General features: G+C 44.7%; 1 protein-coding gene across 9 annotated transcripts in view; it reads left to right on the top strand.

The window, feature by feature from the left end:
• Positions 1–392: 392 nt before the first annotated feature.
• Positions 393–23,715, top strand: part of SGMS1 (sphingomyelin synthase 1) — a 313,773-nt gene continuing 290,450 nt past the window's right edge. For 7 of the 9 annotated variants that reach the window (XM_074382524.1, XM_010333308.3, XM_074382523.1 and 4 more), the window contains exon 1: positions 1,159–1,424. The gene's annotated coding sequence lies outside the window, so the exon portion shown is untranslated. Of the gene's footprint in view, positions 484–1,158; positions 1,425–1,705; positions 1,982–23,715 lie in introns of those variants that run through there. The other 2 variants (XM_074382520.1, XM_074382519.1) reach the window with 2 other exon arrangements.

The following is a 23,715-nucleotide window of genomic DNA, read 5'->3' as shown; positions in this document are numbered from 1 at the left end:
GCAGTTTGCTTCTGGCCCCGGCGAGAACCTGTCCTCCGGGCAAGCCAGAGGCCAGTGCAGGACTCCTGTACTCCAGGACTAGGCGGAGGCAGGTGCCAAGCGGAGGCCAGGGCCCGGAGCCCGGCGCCCGACGGGAGGGCGTGGCGGGGGAGTACGGCGCTCCACTCCCGTCCCGCCAGCTCCCGGGTCGGTTCCGAGCGCCCGCGGCCCGATGGTCAGGCGGAAGATGGCTGCCCAGAGCGCCGCGGACAGTCACGTGTCACGCCGGGCCCGCCGCGCACCCCCTCCCCCGCTCGCCAAGTCCTCGACCCTGCGGGAGGCACGGCCTTGAGCTGTCTCTCCGCCACCGAGGTGCGGCGCGGGCCGGCCAGGGAGGGCGGGCACCCGGGCGGAAGGCTAGCTGTCCTCGCCGTGCACCCCTAACCTGGGCGCTGAGGCTCTCGGGCAACAGAGGAAAACCTTCCTTCGGGCGACCCACACCAGGTGGGGCTATTGGGCATGCGTGGGCTTCCGCCCTGCCGCCGCCGCTCTCCGGGTTTTCGCGGCAGCTCGGAGGGACAGCGGGAGGTGGGGCCCAGGCGGGGCGGGGCGGCTCTGACGGAGCCGGAGTGTTCACCTCCGGCGGCTAGAGCGCTGCGCCTCCACGTTCCCAGGCGTCGCCCGAGGCGTTTTTTTTGTTGCGGGAGGGAGATGAGTCTATAGTTAGAGAAAGGAAGGTCGGCCCTTTCCTCTGAATGATCAATCTGGCGTTAATCCCAAGCGTCGCAGCCCTGGGGTTTGGTGGGAAAGAGAATCTAGGAGTAGTTGGCAAACTCGTGCCCGGCTTCCGTCAAGCTGAGTTTGCGTTCCCCGCTGCACGCCGAGCTCCTAGGGGCTTACCGTACCCGATTGTAAAACCCGGCTCCCGTCCGGCCTTACTTAGTGGGCCCCTAAAAACGCTGAAGAAAGCGCTCGCCTCCTCAGTTTCCCATTACTTGAAAGAAAAATTCAAGGGGTGCAAACCCCGACTGCCCCTTGGTTCAGGGTCCCGCTCCGTGCCGGGAGGAAACCCCGCGGACCCCGCCCGGCCGGCCCGGGCCCGCCCCCCCGCGCCCCGGCCGCCGCGAACACCCGGAGGAGCGGAGTCGCGCGTCGCGCGGGAAGCCGGGCCGGCTCGGGCCGCGGACTGGGCATGCTCGGCAGCCCGGTAGGCTCGCGGTGGCAAGTCGGAAGCGTTTGCACCAGCGGGGCAGCCGCGGCGGGGGGCGGGCAGGTCGGAAGCCAGAAGGACCGGCCAGGGCAGGCTGCTCTCCCCTCGCGCCTGAGGAGCGGGCCGGAGAGGGCGATTGGGGTGCGGAGCCCCGACGCTGCCCTGCCCCGGATTTCGTTCCGCCGCCGGGGGCTCCGCCAGCAGAATTCCGGCGGCTGCCGCGACTCCAGTGCAAGTGAGTCGTGGGGCCGGGACAGAGAGCCGGCCTCCGGGGCGGATCGGACACCAGTCTCGTGGGCCGGGCCTGAGGCCGGGGAGCGGCGCGCGGGCTGCCCTGGGGCGAGGGGGCGTGAGCGCAGCCCGCGCGGTGCCGCGCGCGTACCTGGCGGCACTCCCCCAGAGCTGCCGCTCCCCGGGGGTGGGCGCGGGGGGAGGTCCGGCGGCCGAGATCCGGGCTCGGAGGGGGCGGGCCGCCGGCGGGGCTCTCCGGCCAAGTTGGGGCGGGGAGGAAGGAGGGGGCGACAGTGGGCACCTTTTCAGAGCTCCTGCGTGCGGGCTGGAGGGCTGCTTGGTGTCGAATTGGGGCGATCTGAAAGCGAGGAGCCTTTGGGCAGTGGCCCGCCGGGGGTCCGGAGACCCCTACAGGGGCCGACTCCAATCACGGCCCCACCCCCACAGCCTCGGCGGCGGTGTGACAGTTGGTACCTTCTGGCCAGATCGCAGCGGGCCAGGCGCCCACTGTTTCGGGATTCCCCCACTGTGGCCCCTCGATGCCCCCCGACGACAAAACAGGTGGGACCCCCTTCCCCCAGGAGGGCGCCCCTTCTCCCCAGGCCACGTAACAGCCCCCCAGGCTCGCGGGAGGCGCTGAGACCCCGCAGGGCTGACACCGCCAGGCGGGGACGTTTCGGGGCAAGGCCTAGGGGGGCACCGGCGCAGCCTACAGCTGGACAGTCTCTCCGGGACGCGGCTTTTCCGTGGCAGAGGGGGTCTCCGCTATCTCCAGGCGACGTGTCAAGGGCAAAACCGCGGCAGCAGCGGCTGCCTCTCTCACGGTCTCAACCCGAACTCCGGCTTGGAGCTTTCTCTCGTGGGCGGGGTAGAGTGTCCTAGTCCAGCTAACGGATTCAGCCTGGAGCGTTCTGGTTCATGCTGCTTTCCTCTTTAGTGCCGCGAAGTAGAAATCGGGATGAGGGTTGTCATGGCCGGAGGGAGCGAAGGGAATCCAGGCAGGTGCTTCTCAGATGTTTGTTTTCACCTTCAAACAGTACAGACTTCAGCGGTTCACGCTTACGAAACCAAGTGAAGGGCTGCTTTCTGAAAGGGAAGTTTATTTTCTATGTTCTAGGGCCTCTCGGCTTTTTTAGCTCCCTTGACATTTACCTTCCTGGACCTTTAAAGATGTTTGGACAGGTTATTTTGCTTTCAGGTTTGGGGCTGTTTCTGGTTGGCTCCCTGGATGTGGAAACGGCGAATGTCTGATATGCTGTGCTGTGAACTCCCCACGCTTCCTGGCACTGTGGGGTTGAACATTCAGTGGGGACTGAGTGGGCCGAAAGAGAGGAGTGGGACTGGTGACGTAGGAACGCGATGGGAGTTGCCTAGAGCCGCCCAGATGAACGAGGTTGGCGGCTGTTTTGGCCTGTGCAGAAGGGGAGAGGGCTGGGCGTTTCATTGGTCGGGTGTGAAATGTCCACGGTCGAAGGAAGGCAGCGGGGGATGGGTGCCTGTCTGGTCAGTGCTCCAAGGGAAGCCCAGGGATGTTTGGTGATTCAGCAGGTGGCAGCCTTCCAGCTCCGAAGACATGCCGTGGCCCAGCAAAGAAGCAAGCAAAGCAAGCAAGCAGCAGCCTGTGCCTGCTGTCAGAGGCGCCAGCTTTGGGGGAACCTCCAGAAGCTGCCTTCTGCCTGTAGCAGCCCACTTGTCTTATCTTGCTTCCTGTTTAGCTCTGGAGGCCCTGGTCTTTCGAGTTTCTCTACTGCTTCTCTTAAAGTATACAGAAATATATAGCATGTTTTTTTAGTCTCTCCATCCCCATGACCTGCTGGGTAGCAGGGGGTGGCCGCTGCCACCATGGAGTTTAAGTAGTTTTTCTGCAGAAAGGGATTGTGATATGTAAAACACAGTTCCTTCCAGTTCTGCTTCACAGAATAGCAATTTATGTTTTTAGTAAAACAGTAATGTATATTTCTGCAACTCTTCAGTGATGATAGTAAGCTATTTGAAATATCCAGAAACTTTTTAATAAAAGACATTAACTCCAGGGATGGATTAAATTGACATCGGAGGGACACAGTTATTAAACCAGTATCTTATTCATTGGAGAATTTCTAGCATCTTGCACAGTGTCTAACTTGCAGTACTTAGTACATGCCTCTGCAGTTGAAAATTTAAAAATCCTTCCTAACAGAAGAGTTTACCAGTATTCACCATGTTCATCATGTATTTTTAAGCTTATATTAATATGGTTAGAATAAAATATGTGCATCAATGCCTTTGCACATTGACATTTAAAGAACGTTTATGTTTTCATAAGACATGATTACCTGTGTTGACCATAGACATTCAGTTTTAGCTTAAAAGATTCTTTTACTTTTCTGGTTAAATTTATTAATTTTCAAACTTGTGGCAGATCCTGCATTTCAGCTAGAAAAATTGTGTGCTTTGCTAATGTTTGTCATGAAAACCAAATGGACTCCTGACTCCTAAGCATAGCCATCAGTTTCTTTTTTGTTTGTTTTTGAGACAGGTTTTGTTCTGTCACCTAGGATGGAGTGCGGTGGTACGATCTTGGCTCACTGCAGCCTTGAACTCTCCAGGCTCAGGTGATTCTCACCTCAGCCTCAGGAGTTGCTGGGACTACAGGCATGCACCACCAAGTCCAGCTATTTTTTTTTTTTTTTTTTGTACTTCTGGTGGAGATAGGGTTTTGCTATGTTGCCCAGGTGGGTCTCAAACTCCTGGGCTCAAGTGATTCTCCCACCTTGACCTCTCAAAGTGCTGGGATTACAGGTGTGAGCTACTGCACCTGGCAGTATTTTTTTTAAAACTAAAAAGTGCTCCTGTTGCATGTCAAATATGCTTTAACTTAAAAACTTCGTTTTATACATGACATTTCAGGTAAACTCTGAAAAGTGCTGCTATTGAAAAGCTGAAAGAGTGTTTTGGGAATAAAAATTCTGGATTGTTTGCACACAGGGGTTAATGTCCTGGTCTTTAGGAGGGAGGTGTGAGTGTGCTGCCAGTTCATTCTTCCCTTTACTGTTACTGTCTCTTCCTTCCTCCAATTGTTTAGGTATTTTTTCTTCCCCTAAAAATGTGCTTTCTTGGAGTGAGGTTGCTTCTTTAAGCAATCCTGTCAGAAGGATCAATTGCATTTTCTCACGCAAATTTGATCATTGGTGATTTTTATTTTTTGATTGCCACATACACTTTCCCACCACTTCATATGGCAAACAGTTCAGTGGCACTTGGAAAGACCCTTGGCCCTGGTGTCCTTGGTAGGGGCATAACATGTTATAGATCACTTCGCCTTTTTTGGATGGTAGCTATAGCCACAACAGTCTCTTCTGGAAGAACTTTTATGATATGCCTGGTCTTCAAGGTTTTTGGCTTTTCTATTAAAGTCTTTTAGTGAGGAATATAAATGGCTATTTCTTCTCTCCAAGAGCATCCTTGTAAAGGTTGTTACCTCTATTAAGCTACGCAGTCACAAGAGGACCTTATTTTGGATCAGCCCACTTGGATGTGGGAGTTGGGAGACAGCATTGGATGTCGGGGAGGAGAGAGTGAAGAAAGGGAAAGAGAAGGGTGGGTGGAGCCCCAGGAAGGTATCTTGGTTTTATAACTGTGACTTCCGGATTCAGTAAAGCTGCATTGAATGGCGTTGATGAACAAGTGTGGCTCAATCTCCGCTGGAATGCTTTGCTGTTCTCCCAGTCCTCCGTCTCCACAGATAAACACACCATACACATGCAGTTGCACAAAGATCCACAGACATAGAGACTCAGACAGTGAAGAGAAAGACACGGAAAAAACAAACACACATACTCTGCCAAAAGCCAAGAGCACCAGTGTCTTTTTAAACTAATATGTCAAAGTAGCAGGTTTGAGTTTGGGGGCCTGAAATCACCCGAAGCTTGTATTGAGAAAGATTCCCCTCCACTCTCATTGACAAGCTGATCTGCCCCCTTAATGATTTAAAGCCTTTAGGGCTTTCACTGAAGCAACCATTATATGTAAATACAGGTGAATGGAGATTTAGAGAACTTGAGTGATTTACATTTTAGACTTTTGGTGCTGAGAGCTGAGCTCACATTCTAGTTCTTGCCACAGGATCCTCTCACTGTGCAGAAGCCCCTTGCTTGTTTTATGTTTTTCTCCTTTCTTCCCCTCCCGCCCCACCCCAGATCTCTATTCCCCAGAGACACCTTCTCTCCTGTGCAGGACGTGTATTCTTGTTAAAGATATTGAGTTACCTTCTTTGTTTTTAATTTACGCAAGTGCTTCTGTGCTACAGATTTCATTCTTTTTTAAATTCAAACTTTAAAGCTTTTTATTGTGGAAATTTGCAGGCATTCATAAAAGTCAGAAGAACTTTAGCATTTTATCTGTGAGATCCCAGTTGGTGTAGGTTTATCTAGTGCTTTGCCTTGACTGCTGCTTTATAGGGCTGGTCTTTTGTGTGTCTATTACTTTTACTTACCCATTTCCCTAATAATGGATGCTTAACTCACCTCCACTCCTGTTACCACTAGCTAACATCCTGTATGCATTTTTTTCCTTTGTTTCTTTTTCTTTTTTTTTAAGACAGAGTCTGGCTCTGTTGCCCAGGCAGGAGTGCAGTGGCACAATCTTGGCTTACTGTAGCCTTCGCCTCCTGGGCTCAAGCGATTCTCCCACCTCAGCCTACTGAGTAGCTGGGTCTGTATGCGTTTTCTTAATGATCTGGTTGAGAATATCCTTAGGGTGATGGTTCTCAAAGTATGGCCACACCTGGCAGCAACAGCATCAACTGTGAACTGTTAGAAATGCAGATTCTTGGGTCCCAACATTCTAGACTTCCTGAATCAGAAACTCTAAACTGTGTCTCAGCATTCCTAGGCTGGAGATTCTGATACATGGGAAAGTTTGAGAACCACTGCTAAGGCTGTTTACTTAGGAATGGGATGGCTGAATAATGGTGTAGAAACATACCCGTTTTTACTAAACACTGCTAAATTACTCTCCAGCGTTGCTCAGCTGCTTTCTGCTCCCACATCAGTGCCCAAGGGTTCCTGGTTCCCCACTTTCTTGCTCAAGTTCGTTATTAACCATCTTTGTAGTTTTACCAATGTTTGGTGGCCATAAAGCGGGATCTCATTGTTTCATGTGAACTTAAATGATTTCTTAGTGAATTTGAACTCATTTAATATATTTGTTAGTGACTACAATTTCTTTTACTACTCATACATGCTTTTCTAACGTCTTGATTTGCAGATTTTTTTGGTATATTCTAGATGTTAATCCCATCCTGTCATCTATTTATCAACTTTCTCGATGGTAACTTTCAGAAATTTTTAGTTTTGATATAGCCTCAATCCATTAATTTTTGCCTTTGGTTGCACTTTAGGAGTCTTAAGATGTTCTTCCTTACCCCAAAATTACGAAGATATTTTGTATTATGTCAGCTTTCCAGTTTTACCTTTCATGTTGATGGCTTTATTCTTTTTGAGGCTTGTCTTTATATATAGGATAATGAGGGAATTTCACTTTATTTTTTTCCTTTCTGTTTTGTGAGACAGTTTTCCTAAATCATCTATTAAAAAGTGTATTATTTCCTTCATATAGCTTTGTGGAGCCACTTTTATCATATCTCAGGTTCCCATATACACACATTAGTTTACTTTTTCAAGTTTATTAAGTGTCAGTAAGGCTGGACATGGGGCGTCAATCCTGTAATCCCAGAACTTTGGGAGGCTGAAGTGGGAGGATTGAGTCTAGAAGTTCAGGACCAGCCTGGGCAACATAGAGAGACCATGTCTTACAAAAAACAAACAAACAAACAAACAAAAAAAAAACCAGAGCCAGGCACAGTGGCTTATGCCTGTAATCCTAACCTTTTGGGAGGCTGAGGCGGGTGGATTGCTGTACAAAAAAATACAAAAATTAGCCTGGCTAATTGGCATAGTCCTAGTTACTCAGGAGGCTGAGGCAGGAGGATTGCTTGAGCTCAGGAGGGGGAGTTTGCAGTGAGCCCAGATTGCACCACTGCACCCCATCCTGGGTGACAGAGTGAGACCCTGTCTCATAAATAAATAAATAAGAGTTGTAACTTATTTATGTAAAGTAAATCCATTCAAAGTGTACAGCTTGATTACTTTTGACAGATGTACATACCTGTGAAACCATCGAAGTAAAAATACAGAGCATTTCTATCACCTCAGAACTGCCCTTGGGCCCCTTGTTAGTCCATCCATCCCTTTGTCCCCAGACTTAAGCAACTACTGATATGCTGTCACTATGGATTAGTTTGTATTTTCTAGAATAGCATATAAATGGACCATACAGTATGGTACTATTTTGTGTCTAGCTCCTTTTTCAACATATTAATTTTTAAAAATGTGTTTTTTTGGTTTTTTTTTTTTTGAGACAGAGCTTCGCTCTTGTTACCCAGGCTGGAGTGCAATGGCGCGATCTCGGCTCACTGCAACCTCCACCTCCTGGGTTCGGGCAATTCTCCTGCCTCAGCCTCCTGAGTAGCTGGGATTACAGGCATGCGCCACCATGCTCAGCTAATTTTTTGTATTTTTAGTAGAGACGGGGTTTCACTATGTTGACCAGGATGAAAAATGTTTTTCATTTTTCATTTCAATTATGATACAATCCACATAACATAAAATTTACTGTTTAACAATTTTAAGTGTATAATTCAGTGGCATTTAAGTACATTGACATTTTTGTCACCACTATCCATTTTCAGAATATTTTTTATCATCCCAAACTGAAACTGTCCCCATTAAATGGAACGTAATTCATCTGTCTGTTTCTATGCCCCCCATTTTTTTTATTATGGCCTTGCAGTGTTTTATATGGCAGCGTGAGCCCCCACTTTTCTTCAGACTTGACTTGTTTATTTGTGGATCTTTGTGTGTCCATATGCATTTTGGAATGCTTAGTTCTCAACAAAGTTAGGTAAGTGTGATGGGTATTGCATTGAATATATAATATTATTTTTCTGTCTAATATTGTAAGATTTTCTGTCTTCATATTATAATTCTATCCTTGAACATGGTCATAATTTCTTTTTTTTGAATGAATTTTTAATAGAGTTTCAAACTTTCTCTGTCATGATACATTTTTTATAAAGGTTGCTTTGAGGGTAATTTGAATCTTGACACCGTAGTCCCCACATTAAAGGGAGGCTAAAGGGATTTTTAGGGCAGATCTTTTAAAAATCTTTCTTAATTCATCAACCTCGGATGACATTGGTGAAATTACTCACTTCTGGTAGGCCTAGGTCCCTCTTTCTGCAAACTGGGTTAATAACATGCCCCCCCCCCCCCCCCCGTTATAGAGGCTGCTGAAGGGTTTAAAAGATAGCATAGGAGATGCTTGGAGTACAGATCTTAAAACAGAGTTGTTTTCAGGTTATGTTGGTGGAATACCTCCCCTAATGCTGGTTTTAAATAGCATAAGCCGGCTGAATATGATAGCTCACACCTGTAATTCCAACACTTTGGAAAGCTGAGGTAGGAGGATTGCTTGAGCCCATAAATTTGAGACCAGTCTGGGCAACAGGGTGAGTCCCTATCTTTAAAAAAAAAAAAAAAAATTAACCAGTTATGGTGGTACACACCTGTAGTCCCAGCTGCTTGGGGGGCTTAGGTGAGAGGATTGCTTGAGCCTGGAGGTTGAGGCTGTGGTGAGCTGTGATCACACCACTGCATCCTACCTGAATGACAGTGCAAGACCCTGCCTCAGAAAATAAAATAAATAGCATATACTTAATACTTTTATCTGTTTTTAAGGGTTGATAATAAAGAAGAGTCAGAAATGCAAAGTGAATAAGCCAGCCAATAAATGTGTAACACAGAGTCTACATTTACAAGCCCATGTTTCTGCCTGGTTTTGTTGGGTTTCACAGAAAGTACGGGTACTTCCAAAGAATTTTACAGTCGAGTGGGGAAGAAAAGACTAATATACAGGAAACAATTAGAGAATGCTATGTGACAGATGGTATATAATTAGGGGTTAAGTGGTGCAGTGCCAGGGGAGTTATGAGAAGAGAGAAATCCTGCTCTGTGAGATTTTGATGTGTCTTAGATGGAACTAGATTAGGGAGGGGAGAAGGGGCTGGAGAAACCAAGTTGAATTATCATTTCTGTTGGGGGCCTTGAAGGCTCAATATTGAACTCCTTGACAGTGGATATTGTGCCTAAACGTAAGTATGTTAAAATCAGTGCTGTGGGATTGGTAATAAATAGAAGATGCCTAGATAAGCGGAAGCTCCCTGTCTTACAGTACAGTGGTGAAGAGCACTTGCCCTGGAGCCCTGGTTTGGATCTCAACCTCATCATGTAGAAGCTATAGGACCTTAGGTTATGCAAACCTTCTGTGCCTCAGTTTCCCCAGCTCTCTGGTAGCTGTCATAACAGCAGCCATCTTACAGGGTTGTTGCGGTGACTATATAAGTTAACATTTATAAGATACTGAGTGCCTGGCACAGTAACCACAATATAAACATTAGCTGTTATTATGACAACTTTTGTTAATATTCATCACATTCCTTCTGTACCTCTCTTGAGGTGTGTGAGGCTTTATGCCCTAGAATTTGATGGCTTTTGTCCAGAAAGACCTGGTTGGAGGCTGTACAGATTTATAGAATGGGCTTTTCCCACATGTTGGCAGGCATTCAGTAGACGCTCTTGTTGCAGACTGAACAAGTAAATGCTGAAAGACAGTGGAGCCAGGTGCATTCTCTGTCATTCCTGGATGTCCTCACTCAGGACTCTGGAATGGAGTGGGGAGAAAAAATCAGGTGGTAAGCGTTCAGGAAGCAAATTTTATTTTGCAATATTCCTAGTTCTGATTAGACCTTTTGGCAGAGATGTTGGAATCATAGGGATTCCCACTTGTTGATGGCTAACTGCATGTCAGACACCAAGTCCTTGACCCAATGAAGTGGATATTGTCATTGTTCCTTTTTTGGAGACAGAGAGTGGGGCACAAGTAATTTGCCCAAGAAAGTAGGAAAAAGAATGCCCTGGAGTTTAGTATTTGGGACCCTTGCCAGGTGGCAGAAAGGAATAGGTACTGTTGGTGGGGAGCCAGTGTCTTTACATAAAGCATTGTAATACACAGGTTAGCCCAGCAGGGCATTCCTATGACCTCAGATGTTTATCAGCGGAAGCCAGTGGCTCTCAGATTTCAGCATGTATCAAAATCACCTGAAGGCTACTTACAACATCCAGGGCTGGGCCCGACCTCTGCCAGAGTTTGTGAGGCAAAGAGCTTGGTGCAGGTGGCAGTGGGCAGTTGACATGTCTAATGTGTTCGAGGATGCTGTGATGCTGCTGGTCTGGGGACCGCTCTTTGAGAACCATTGCTATCAGCAGTGCCCACGTCAGTGAGAAACCAGCTGCTCCTACTTCTAGTTACAGTCAGGTGGGATGATTTCAGATTTAGACATTGAAAGTGCTTTCCACCTCATGAAATAAAAATTGAACTCGTGGTTTTCATTCCCCCTCCCATTGGCAAAAAAAAAATAAAGAAAGACTTCCTATTCACCACTTATCCCTATGGGGGAATTTAGGCACAGACAAATTAAAAGTATATTGAGATACAAAGCCTGACAGTGGAGAGGCAGAAGATAATCTTATTTGACTAGTTTAATTATAGTAGAAAACTGTGTTTGTAGGAAAAAGGAGCTTTGTACAGCTCTCCTCCAGCTGCCGTGAGGTCACATAGCTACAGTGTGTACCAAGCCTAGTACAGCACCTACACACACTAAGCTCTCAAGAAGTATGAATTATTATTAGAGCAGAAGTTTTCTGTCTTGGAATCCAGATATTTTTTCCTATTAGAAAAATGTTACATATATTAAAGCTTGGAATGAAAACCTTTTAGAATGGAAAGATTTTGTAGGAACTCAGGATTTAGAAAGAACTCAGAGGAGAACAGTACAAGCAAGTTGTATTTGGGAGGAAACACTGGTTTGGATTTTTCTCTGTACTAGTTATCAGGGCTCCCCTGTGACCCTGTCAGCCTATAACCACTCATTTGCTTGGTGAGCAAATGTGGCAGGGGAGAGAGGATGGCGGGATTGCCAGGGGCCAACTGAAGAGGCTGGAGAGGCCTGTTGAGGTGTGGAGACATTCTTCAGTCTGGTCTTTTTATAACTCAGGGTTGACAGTGGCAGTAAATATGTGTTGAGAGTCCTCTATGGGCCAGTCTTCTTGGTGAGCCTTAAGACAGAGATGAGTGTGATGGTGTCTGCATCTTTTAGGGATTAGTGGGGAGACAGACATGTCCACAGATGACGTCATCACCAAGTAGTGAGTACAGTATCAAAGCAGCACAGCTAGCCTTCCTGGGTCAGGGGTGGGACGACTGGACAGAGGTCACCTGCCCAGGTTCCCTGTGTGCACAGAAGGGAACCCATACCATAGGACAGTGTAGATGGAGGCAGAGGTGGCATTTTTTGGTTTTTATTTTCTTTTGTTTTGGGGTTGAAAGCCACGTTAAGTTTTCATTTTTAGTGACATAACCCTGACAGTAGAGATAAGCCTAGGAAGATATGGGCTATTAGTGGTCGGCCCCCAAAGGGAGAATCAGAACTGGACCTGTACTTCAAAATTACTTGGGGAGTTGTAGGAGTACTTGACAGTTTCCTTTTTTGTCTTTAAAAAACGTGGCTATCAGGTCAGGAATTCGAGACCAGCCTGGCCAACATGGTGAAACTGTCTCTACTAAAAATATAAAAATTAGCTGGGCATAGTGGCACACACCTGTAATCCTAACTACTCGAGAGGCTGAGGTGGGGGAATTGCTTGAAACCGGGAGGCGGAGGCTGCAGTAAACTGAGATTGCGCCACTGCACTCCAGCCTGGGCGACAGAGTGAGGCTGTGTCGCAGAAAAGCAACAACAACAACAGCAACAACAAAAGTGGCTAAATGTTAGTTGTCTGCTAGGAATGTAAAACCTGAAGAAGATTAACAACTTTCTGTCTTTAAGATAAATCAGGTTTTAAAAGAAAGACTCTAGTAAAAACAAAGTTTTATTTTCACTGAATTTTTGGCTAATGTGAAATTCCCCTTTCATTTGTGTTTTCAGTGGCTCCAGTTTCTTATTTTCTTTTTCTTCCCCTCCTCCTCTCCTTTTCGCCAGTTGTTTATTATCAATAAATACAAAAGAAGCTGATTTCAGCACCACCTTCCCAGTCCTCCTTAATTTCATGTCCAGACCACTTTATAGAAATAGCAATAAGCTGTTGGCATTTCCCAGGTTGTAATGCATGTCCCCCCTGGCAGGCTGTCTCCATTAAGGGAGCAAAATGTAGTGTTCAGTCTTTTTAAAATGTCGTGCAGGTATACTATGTGAATCCATGAAGGATAGGAGATGCTATAACAAATCTCAGGTTAAGGGGCGAGGGATTCTCAGCTTAGTTTAGCAGGTGGAAGATGCTTAAATTGAGAAGAGTGTTCCCAGCAGTCACAGATGGAGATGGAGGGATTGAAGAAAAAAGCCCTGGGACAGGGTGGTAGAGAACAGACCTCCAGAAAACTATCCCCTAAGGAAGTGGTGGGGAGGGTTAGCTAAAGTGATACCCACCTCACTGGCAAGGTGGGGTGGGCAACAGCAGCAGAGGCAGGAGAAATCAGGAGGGGGAGGGAGATAGGGTGGGAAGGGAGGCTTTGCCCACAGGTTCTTTCCCCCTAACAGACACAGGCTGACAGTTTAGGCAGGAGTTGGAAAAGGGTGTGTGTGTGGGGGGGTGCCAGTGTGCCTGAGGCCAACAGAGAAGGGGAGTGTTTTACTCCTGAGGAAACCAGGAGGGGAGAGGGAAGCGTGGAGGAAAGGTAGGGGGCAGTGACAGGGATGAAGGTGCTCAGGCAGGTGGTAGATGACTGGCGAGCAGAGATGCTTGGGATGCTGGAGAAAAGGCATGAGACCAGAAGAGGACTGTGAAAGAAACAGTCTGTGTAGAGGACCCACGGCCTTCAGCACAAGCCGAGCTGTTCTGAGACAGAGGCAGAGCAGATGAGGGCAGTGACGACAGATGCAGCTGGCTGTCCAGGTACACTGGTAAGGTAATAACGCATTTTCTGAGCCATTTATGAGATGGCAGGCACAAAGGGTTTTTCCGGATAACGGGAACTGGGAAGGCAAGGACCCAGGGGCTCTGACTTTGAAAGCCATCTGGGGAGTCACAAAAAGCAGTGGGCTTGGGTTTAAATCCTTTTGGGACACTGGCTTTTTCCTGTGTGAAATGAGAATAATAACCACTATGTCACAAGTGTTGTGGTGTGAAGACCCTTGGCCTGTGTCCACAGTAGTACAGGGTTGCATTCTGTAGTTGTTGAGGTGACCTTGGGATGTGGCAGCAGAGGGTGATCCTGAGATTTCCTCTGAGAGACAGTCTGTGTTGATTCCCTTTCTTCTCCTGGGTGGCATGTTGACCATTCATTTGACTAGATAGACCGTAAGTGAGACTTGGGCTATTGCACAGGCACTATCCATCTGTACCCAGTTTTCTGGCCATGCGTTGTTGAGATTTTCACCATGTGGACTGTGTAGTCCTTTTCTGTGTGTTCTACCTGATCTTATCCCAGAGCCTGTCCCTATTGTTCCCCTGGCTATTAGTTCACTCTACACACCCCCAGATCCAAGTACACAGAATGTCCCCTATATGCCATCGCTTTTTGTGAAAGTCTTTGTGGATGGCCTCCATCTCTAACCTGAGCCTTCAGAATCATGGGGACCAGCCGTTTTGACTTTGGACAAGGTCAGGATATAGATATGAATAAAGCAAAGTCTCAGTCTACCTGGAGTTTTCTTGGTAAGGGTCAGATAGACAATAATTAAATAAGCAAATATGTATCATACCGGGTTGTCAGGAGGCAAAACCTTACCTTTGCCTCAGAATGCCACCCATTCACATGGTCATTAATTTAACATTTGCTTTACTGCTGTGCTCTGTGTAGTGACACTTGGGTTACTTTGAAAGGCTCTATAAAGTTCTAAGCAGTTGCCTGGGCAGTGGTCCAGGTTTCCATAGGACCCTCAGCATGGCTGGTTTTCTCCTACCCTTTGATTTTAGAAACAGAGGCAGGATCATGAGAATGCTCTCAAAAGTTTCTCAAGCCTCATTTTGCTCATTCAATTCAAGGTGCTATCAGTGGCCCACAGGCTCTTATTGGGGGTTTCTGGACGGGTTTCCTGAAACCACCATATATTTAAATGTATTTTAGGGGACAGTGCATCTAAAACTCTCATTAAATCCACCAGGAAAGTATTTAAAAGGCCCATTTTTTATGGAAGTGTATAAAAAGTGAAAATTAATGCCATGGAGAGTTCCTTTCCATCTTTCCCTTTTTGGAGGAACTAACGGGAAGTGAATAGGTAAAAGAGGGTGAGGCAGACACACACTGACAGCCAGCTGTAGTTCTGTGTGGCTTGATATTTCTATGTCTTATGGGTGGGACAGGAAACAAAATGATGCCTCTGGCATCACTGGAAGACCATTTGACTTAGTGGAAGCAGAGGTGGGGAGGTATGTATGATGCTACAAACATGCTTCTGTCTTCCACTGAGCAAGAAGAGAAGGTTGAGCCATTGGGAGGAGCACAGAGGCCCCTTGGAGCAGATGCTGCTGCTCAGATTTCTGTGTCTGATGGGTCCCGAAAATAGGTCTGGAGCTTTGTCTGCTCCAGATGTCAAGGCACCTGTTTTAGGAGATTGCTCCGCTTGATAAGTCCATAGTAGCTTACCTAAATTGTAAAGCTCGTGACTACTGCCTTCAAGATAATCGTCTAGAGGATAGCTTTGGAGAGTGAGAGCACAGGTGCTCACATACTCTTTTACTCAGCAATTCTACTTTTAGGGGCTTATTTTAAGAAATAATCCAGGTCATTATTAATCTCAGAGCTCTTTATCATAGTGAAAAGTTGGAAACATAATATTAAAATATAGGGGGTTAAACAAATTATGTATATCCACACAATGGAATACTAGGTAACTCTTAAAAATAATATCTGGGAGAATAATCATGAAGAAAGTTGTTCTGAAAACATAGTCATTATATGCCAAAAGGTATGCACTGCTTTTTTTTTTAAAAAAAAAAAAGAAAAACGAACTATTGAGAAGGTGCTGGTTGAGCCTCTACGATGAGCCAGGTACCCTGTGGAGTACTGGTCACACAGTGGTGAAGTAGGTAGATATGTCCTCAACAGGTCTCAATCTCCTAAGGCAACAGTCAGGTCACATTGACTCTGTCATTAAAAAAATTCTGTAAATGGGGGCCAGGCGTGGTGGCTCACGCCTGTAATCTCAGCACTTTGGGAGGCTGAGGCAGGCAGATCACGAGGTCAAGAGATCGAGACCATCCTGGCCAACATAGTGAAACTCCGTCTCTACTAAAAATACAAAAAAAATAGTGGGTGTGGTGGTGCACACCTGTAGTCTCAGCTACACTGGAGGCTGAGGCAGAAGAATTGCTTGAACCCAGGAGGCGGAGGTTGCAGTGAGCCAAGGTCACACCACTGCACTCCAGCTTGGCGTCTGGTGAGAGAGAGAAACTCTGTCTCAAAAAAAAAAAAATTCTGTAAATAAGTTGGGCACAGTGGCTCATGCCTATAATCCTAGCACTTTGGGAGGCTGAGGCTGGTGGATCATGAGGTCAGGAGTTTGAGACCAGCCTGGCCAATATGGTGAAACCTGTCACTACTAAAAATAGAAAAAAAAATTAGCTGGGCATGGTGGCACGTGCCTATAGTCCCAGCTACTTGGGAGGCTGAGGCAAGAGAATCACTTGAACCTGGGAGGCAGAGGTTGCAGTGAGCCGAGATTGCGCCACTGCACTCAAGCTTGCATTACAGAGCGAAACTCTGTCTCAAAACACACACACACACACACACACACACACACACACACACACACACACATTCTGAAAATAATCCATGGGTTCTTCATCCACAGGTTCAATCACATAGATTGAAAATATTTGAGGAAAAGGCCAAAAAAAAAAAAAAATCCCAGGCATAGTAGCTCATGCCTGTAATCCCAGCACTTTGGGAGGCTGAGGCAGGTGGATCACTTGAGTCTGGGAGTTTGAGACAAGCCTAGACAACACCACAAAATCCTGTCTCCACAAAAATTAGACGTGGTGGCATGCACCTGTAGTCCCAGCTACCAGGGAGGCTGAGATGGGAGGGTTGCTTGAGCCTGGGAGGTTGAGGCTTCAGTGAGCAGAGGTTATGCCACTCTACTCCAGCCTGGGTGACAGAGTGAGACCCTGTGTCAAAAAAAAATGAACAACACCCCCCCCCCAAATTATAGTATAACAGCTGTTTACCCAGCATTTACATTGTATTATGTATTATACTTGATCTAGAGATGACTTAAAGGATACAGGAGGCTTTGTGTAGGTAATATGCAAACATCATGCTTTCTTATATGATGGACTTGGGCATCCATTGAATTTGGTGTCCCTGGGGGTCAGGAACCGATCTCCTGGATTACTGAGAGGTGACTATATTCATAGGAAGACTACAAAAAGATTGTCTCCCTCACAGACAGACAGTTTTGCCACCTGTTTAATCATGTCAGGTGTGTTTCTCTGTTCTTGTTATTAGGCTACATCTTGGACTTGAAATTACTGATTTTTTAGAAAACTTAAGTAATTAAGATGTCATATTGATTAAATTTCTACAGTTACACTAACTTCCTTGAAACCTTTCTTTCTCTCCCAGCACTGTGGGAGGCTCTGAAGTATAAGGGTGTGGTGGCTTCAGCACAGTGTTTGAGGAGTGGGCACTGAGTGGCGCCCCCTGGCATCTCGTAGTGAACAGCCTGTGCTGTCCACCCAAGAATGCTCTGCCCTAGCCTTTCAGCCAGAGTGGGTTTTCTTTCAAGGACAACTTTTCTTTTTCTTATTTCTCCTCCTTCTCTCCTCCCCTTATCCTTTTCCTCCTCTTTTCTCTCTTGCTCTTCCTCCTTTATTTAGAAATGTATAGGTTAGAATAATATTCATAACCCTATTACCCATAGATAACCACTGCTATCATTTTGGTGTATAACCCTCTAATCTATTTCCCATAAATATTAGATGTGCACCAAGCGAACATTTTGACAAAATGCTGAAAGATGGAATGCTGAAAGGAATAGTATTGCCAAAGCTAAATCTCACTGTCCTAGAATGGACCTCTGGGTAACATGTTTGACATTTTATAAACATTATTACAGTTTTGTTATTAAGATTGTAATAGAACTTGGCATTGTGGTACACGAACTTAATTTCTTAGCATATATGATCAGTGCAATGAACACTTTCGATACTGGGTGGATGTTGACTTTGATCTGAGTTGCAGGAGGGAGGAGCAAGGCCTTTATTTATTTGTTTAGTTTATTTTTGTATGATTATTTTGGTTTTGTCCATATAAAACATTATGCATGGTAGTTTGTTTCCAGCGTATTCATCTTTTGTCATATAACTAACTTGTCTTCTTTCTGACTCCTGGACATGAAAATTTTCTTGGCAACGATGATGTGGTTTTATTTTAGTACTTCCTCACCCCAGCTTTGTGCACTGTTTGAAGGAGAATATGTCTGGATAATCTCAGAAGCAGAAGTGAAACTGTTGTCCTTATACACATTTTTCCCTGATATTTTTGTACTCACTTGCTGCTTTACACAACCAGTTAAGAGGAAAATGCATCTTTAAGCTTTGGCTGTAAAAGTGTGGCTGTGGAGCACTGAAATTGGCTTTCAAGATAACAGAACTGTTTTGAAATCTCCATCTGCATCTTAGCTTTCACTGCCTGCACACTAATTTCAGTATCTTTCCTGGAGAAGAATGACAGAAGAATCTTTGCAGAGGTTACACGTGACAAATGTTTGCTCTCTCAAGACATCCTCAGTTTTCAACAATTGACTGCTCCTGCAAGCAACCATTGGCTGTTAGTAAGCATGTTTTTTGATATTGTTAGTAGGCATGTCATGTCAGTGCTATTATCCACAAAGTACAGTACTAAGCCAGGTGCAGTGGCTCAATCTTAGCACTTTGGGAGGCCGAGGTGGGTGGATCGCTTGAGCCCAGGAGTTTGAGACCAGCTTTGGCAAGATAGTGGAACACCAATTCTACAAAAAAAAAAAAAAAAAAAAAAAATAGGTGGATGTGGTGGTGTGCATCTGTAGTCCCAGCTACTTGGGAAGCTGAGCTGGGAGGATCACCTAAGCCCAGGAAGTTGAGACTGCAGCGAGCTGTGATTGTGCCACTGCACTTCAGCCTGGGTGATGGAGTGAGACCCTGTCTCCAGAAAGAAAAAAAAAAAGCACAGTGCTAGAGCTGAGCTTTGTTACACAATAAACCAGCCATTCCATCTTTGAACATCTTTGGTAATTACATGGTAAAATCTTCAGGGCTATATAGTTTGCTCATGGATGGAGGAGATTCTTAGGATACATTAGGAATGTTCACCGACAGTTGGAAATGAGTTTTTGGATAGCAACAACAAATACTAAAATAATGTGCCTTGTTCATATCACTGACATCATGCTAATATGATGTTTAGTTGCAAGGTGAGACAATCATTGATTGCACACTGGTTCAAGGATGCCAGAAGTGATATTTGAAGAATGTATCCTGGTCTTTGGCTTTCCAGACTGAGACTGAAGTTCAGATTTTGGCCAAGTGTGGAAAACTGAAGACAACTTTGGTAGATTCTTAAATATACATAGAAATATATATATATTGTATTTATATAGTTTAAAAATATTTCTACTATTTCAAATCTCTACTTTAAAAAAGCACAAACATCTTTTTGACTATAGTAAAATATACATACCACAATGTACCATTTTAATGATTTTTAAGTATACAGTTCAGTGACATTGAGTACCTTCAGATTGTTGTGGGGAGGATGAGAAGAAATTGCGTAGTGAGTATGATGTATATTATTTGAGTGATGGATAACTTAAAAGCCCTGACCTGATTGCTGTGCAATCTATGCATATAACAAAATTGCACAGGTATCCCATACATTTGTTTAAATAAAAAGGAAAATAAAAATATATTCCTTTTTCTGATGAGTTTTATTAGAGGGTGCCTTGTCACAGTGTGGTCAAGGAAATGCCTCCTTCACGGTTATAAACACATCCACCACTTTCAACAGTGTTTAGTTGAAGGCATTAGTACTGCCTGAGGTCAAGTGTGGTTTCACAATTCTTCAGAGCAGTCTCACCAGCAAACTTGGCAGCAACCTCGAGCAAGGCCTGTCAGGGTTCTTGGAATACTGCCTGGTGTTTTCATATCTTTTGCTCTGATAGCTCTTACTTGTCAGTACCTTAGGAGGGAAAATCTGGCAATAGCATTTGGTTCCTTAGTTCGGTCTGAGCTGGTTAAATGCTCACTAGGTATGCAGATATGATTTATTTCAATAGTGCACTTCTCTGGGAGCCTGTCTCACTGTGGCAGCTCTGGAACTTCTGTTTATGGATGACATTCTGCTTGGAAATGGGGCTGAGGGTCTGAGCTACAGGCTATGTTTGCACAGCAAGCTCTCTTGATTTTAATTTGTATTTTTTCCAAAATATGGGTGGTTGGGGAGCCCCAATGGAGAATGCAGGGTAGAATGTTCCCCCCGACTCCATGCGGTCATCCAGTGGTTTTGTGATGCCAGGGCGTCTTGCAGCGACATGTCTGTAGGTGCTTTTTTTGTGGAGATGTAGGAAATTGAGATTGCCTTCCAGCTTTGTGGTAACAGAAGTGAAATAGTTTGTACCTTTATAGGCCTGATAAAAATCAAATGTGATTAACTGGTGGTTTTAAACAATGCCAGTCAAATCTGTTTGCATTGCCCACATTTTCTAAAGGCACATGACCTATCTGAAGAGGGAGGCTTATCTGTGAGTTTACTGACAGCATTGTGAATTGTGTTACTTTTATATTTCATGTTGTATGATCCTTTTAGTCATTTTTTGGAGTCTGTCTTGGTCTTTTTCGGTAAAAAGACCAAGTGTATGTGTGGATTTGTAGGACTGAATAATCTTTCTTCCTTTTTGTAGAGTTGATAAATCAAGGACTTTTTAAGTCCTTGATTTAAATAGGTGACCTCTGGAACAAAATAAACATACATGTTTAATACTTAATCATATCATTTATACATGTGGCAATGAGTCAAATACTCCATTCCAAAGAATAACCATAAAACTGTTTCAATAAATTTTTTGTTTCAGTATGCAAGATGTAATCAAAGAAAGTGTCTCTGGGAAAAAAGATAATTGTGGTTCTTTTGTGCCATTAAAATTTCAAGTGTAGTGAGCTAACCTGGCACTGTATCAGATGTCTAAGCAAATAATTGCCTGTTTGCTATTGGAGTCTGTTATATGTTATGAATTTTTGGTGGCTGACTAGAAGTGTGATTTTGGAGGTGTAAAATCTGCCGTATTGTGGGACTCAAATAAGTCAAAATTGTAGGTCACTTTGGGCTATTGGAGTTGGCAGCCTGCTTCCTGATGGACTGATACCAGTGATATTTATCTTTACTGCTGGTGGCTGTGTGAGGGGAAAGTACCTCACTCTCAAGGAGGTTATGATTAGGAGAAGAATATGAACACACATCTTGAGAGCATTTCTATTCACAGGGTCTGTATCTTCCATCCTCTCATGAGCTCCTTTTAATCTGAATCTTCCCTGACCACTTCACTGAGATTGCTATTTCGGAACTACTTCCTACTCTGTGGTGTTGAATCCTTCTTTATTCTCCTCCTCCTGGGCTGTGGAACACCCTTTTTCATTTTTTTCTCCCCTCTTTGGTCTTTGAGGTTCTCTACAGTTCTGGTTCTCGTATCTTCCTAATAGTTCCTCCTTAGACACCATCCTGTAACCTCTGCTTGGGTTGCACATGTAAATGTTACCCATGGTTCAGCCCTGGTGGTGGGCAGCCTGTTATGTGCAGGCTCACATGGGGGACTCTTCTACTTTCTTTTGGGTGAGGTGGCAGGTTTATGAGGGTCCAGCTGGTGGAGGGCTCTGATTACGTGGTTTTGACTCAGCAATGTCCTTACAGTCTGGAGGGTGTGGTCAGAGCAGCTTAGGGCCCTAGAACTTAGACTGTGGGGGAGGAAGTGAAAGAAAAGGAAAATGTACAGTGCCTTTTTGCACTGAGGCCCCTATTTTAGGAATAAACTCTAGGGGTCAGAAATGTTGATGTTTAGATTGAATCTGACTTTTCTCATTTTCTGATCTGTATTGTTTCCAGAATGGTTAATGTAATTCCTATTAGAATAAACAATGGCATGTATTTCAAGTTTAATGCTATTATACATTTTTGAAAATTTAGTAAATAATAAAATCTTAACCTGCTCACACATGCTGTAGCTTGTCCTGCCCCTCTGTCTGCATGTGGAAGATAAATTTTCACGGTCTCCACAGTCACAAGTGTTTAAAGATAAATAACATTGGAAAGTGACTTTAACAATTCTTTTTCTTTTCACGGGTTTGTTGCTGACAATGACTTTAAAATCCCTTCAGATGTTAAGGCTGTTCCGTTTAAAATAATCATTCATTGTTTCTTTGGTGATTGCAGTGTGTTGTGCAGTATAGTTTTTTTTACCCCTCTATTTTTTTGTTGCCCTGAGTTGCCATTTGGAGGTACTGTTTTTGATACTGTATCTCAAGACTGTGATTTCTTGGATTTTGTGTGTGTGTTTTTGTGTGTGTGTTTTTAATTTACTGAACTGCCTACTAGAGACTTCTTTCTCTGTAAGATCCACTGCTTTGTGAGAGCACAGAAGTTTTTAAGAAGTAAGAGAAGGAGTATCAGATAGTGAGAGGTGTGCATCATGGTTAAATGTAAACAAAACCAAGATGTTTGACTCTCGGCAGAGAGAGGTTTGGAAGCTAACTCTGCTTCCCACGGTTCAGCCCTGGTGGTGAGCAGCCTGGGCTGCAGCCTGTCATCAACAGTGGAACCAGTGGATGTGGAGCAAATTACTGAAGTTGTTTGAATCTTAATTTCCTCATCTGTAAAATGCTCCTCCTACAAGTTTGTTAGGGAATCATGTTTGTAAGACTCCAGCACACTGTAGATACAGAATAAAATGGTAGTGGTCATTATTAGGGCTTTCTCTTCAGAGGCAAAAAGGTTTTAGAAGGTGGTTATGTTTTTCTGGTATTTTCTTTTATCATTTACCACTGCAGAGGATAAGGATTTGGAATGAGGACAGTCTAGACTGCCTCAGAACCTCATTGTATTGGTCAGTTGAATTCCATTGTCTAAACTTGTTCATTTTCATCTTTTCTCCTGATTGTTTTCTCTGCTGTGGAGCATGATGTTAAAAACAAAATAGATAACTATAACATATTCTCTATCCAGACCCTTTGGAAATAAGTTAATCTGACAAGGCAGTTCTTTCCACAGAGAGTAGAGGTTCTCTGTGAATTTTCTTCTCATTACATTTTTTTTATTGTTAAAATATTTTAAATGTTCAGGAACCTACAGAGAATAATACTAAAGGCACATATGTCCAGCTTCCAGTTTTATTAAATGTTAACATTTTGATGTGTTTGCTTTATGTATGTGTGTGTATTTATTTATTTAAAAAATAAACATTTTCAGTGTAAGTTCAGGGACCTTGCTGTTTCAGTCATTGTTCTCATGCATAGGAGAGAGCCTGATGAGTGCTTAGTTGGCAGGCTCCAAATAAACACTGTGCATCTTCTCCAGTAGCCTTCTCCTCCTTTCTTCCGCTGACGTAACACACAAAAAACTATTGAGCAGGGCGAAGTATCATGCTTGGTTCAGTCATTGACACAAGCGTTAGTTAAATAAGGACTGAGTTAAACAAGGACTACCCTGAAGGAACTTTAAATGCTATGATATAAGGTAGGACAGGTGAATTCAGAAGTAGTTCCTGTAGGAACCAGAACATTCTCCCTATATTTGCAGAGCCACAGAGTGGCTGCTTATCAGAAATAGTCATTGGAATGAACTTGAAGAAGCAGAGATGGGGCAGGGCTTTCCGGGTTGACAGGATCATTGAATGAGAGCTCAGCAATAGGAACAGTGTTTGGAGAGATTACAACGAGGTGACTCAGAGTTGCCTGAACTCTGTTATCAGAGGCCAGTTTCAGAAGAATAAAATGGCCAGAGAACAGGTATTGGTTGAGCATACTAAATCTGAAAATCCAAAATCTGAAATGCTCCAAAATTCAAAACTTTTTGAGCACTAACATGATGCCACAAGTGGAAAATTTCACACCTGACCTCATGTGAGGGGTGCAGTCAAAACTTTGCTGCCTGTACAATGTTTTTAAAAATATTGT

The sequence above is a fragment of the Saimiri boliviensis genome, chromosome 12, assembly GCF_048565385.1.
Source record: "Saimiri boliviensis isolate mSaiBol1 chromosome 12, mSaiBol1.pri, whole genome shotgun sequence".
NCBI lineage: Eukaryota > Metazoa > Chordata > Mammalia > Primates > Cebidae > Saimiri > Saimiri boliviensis.
This window is presented reverse-complemented; position numbering and strand designations above follow the sequence as displayed.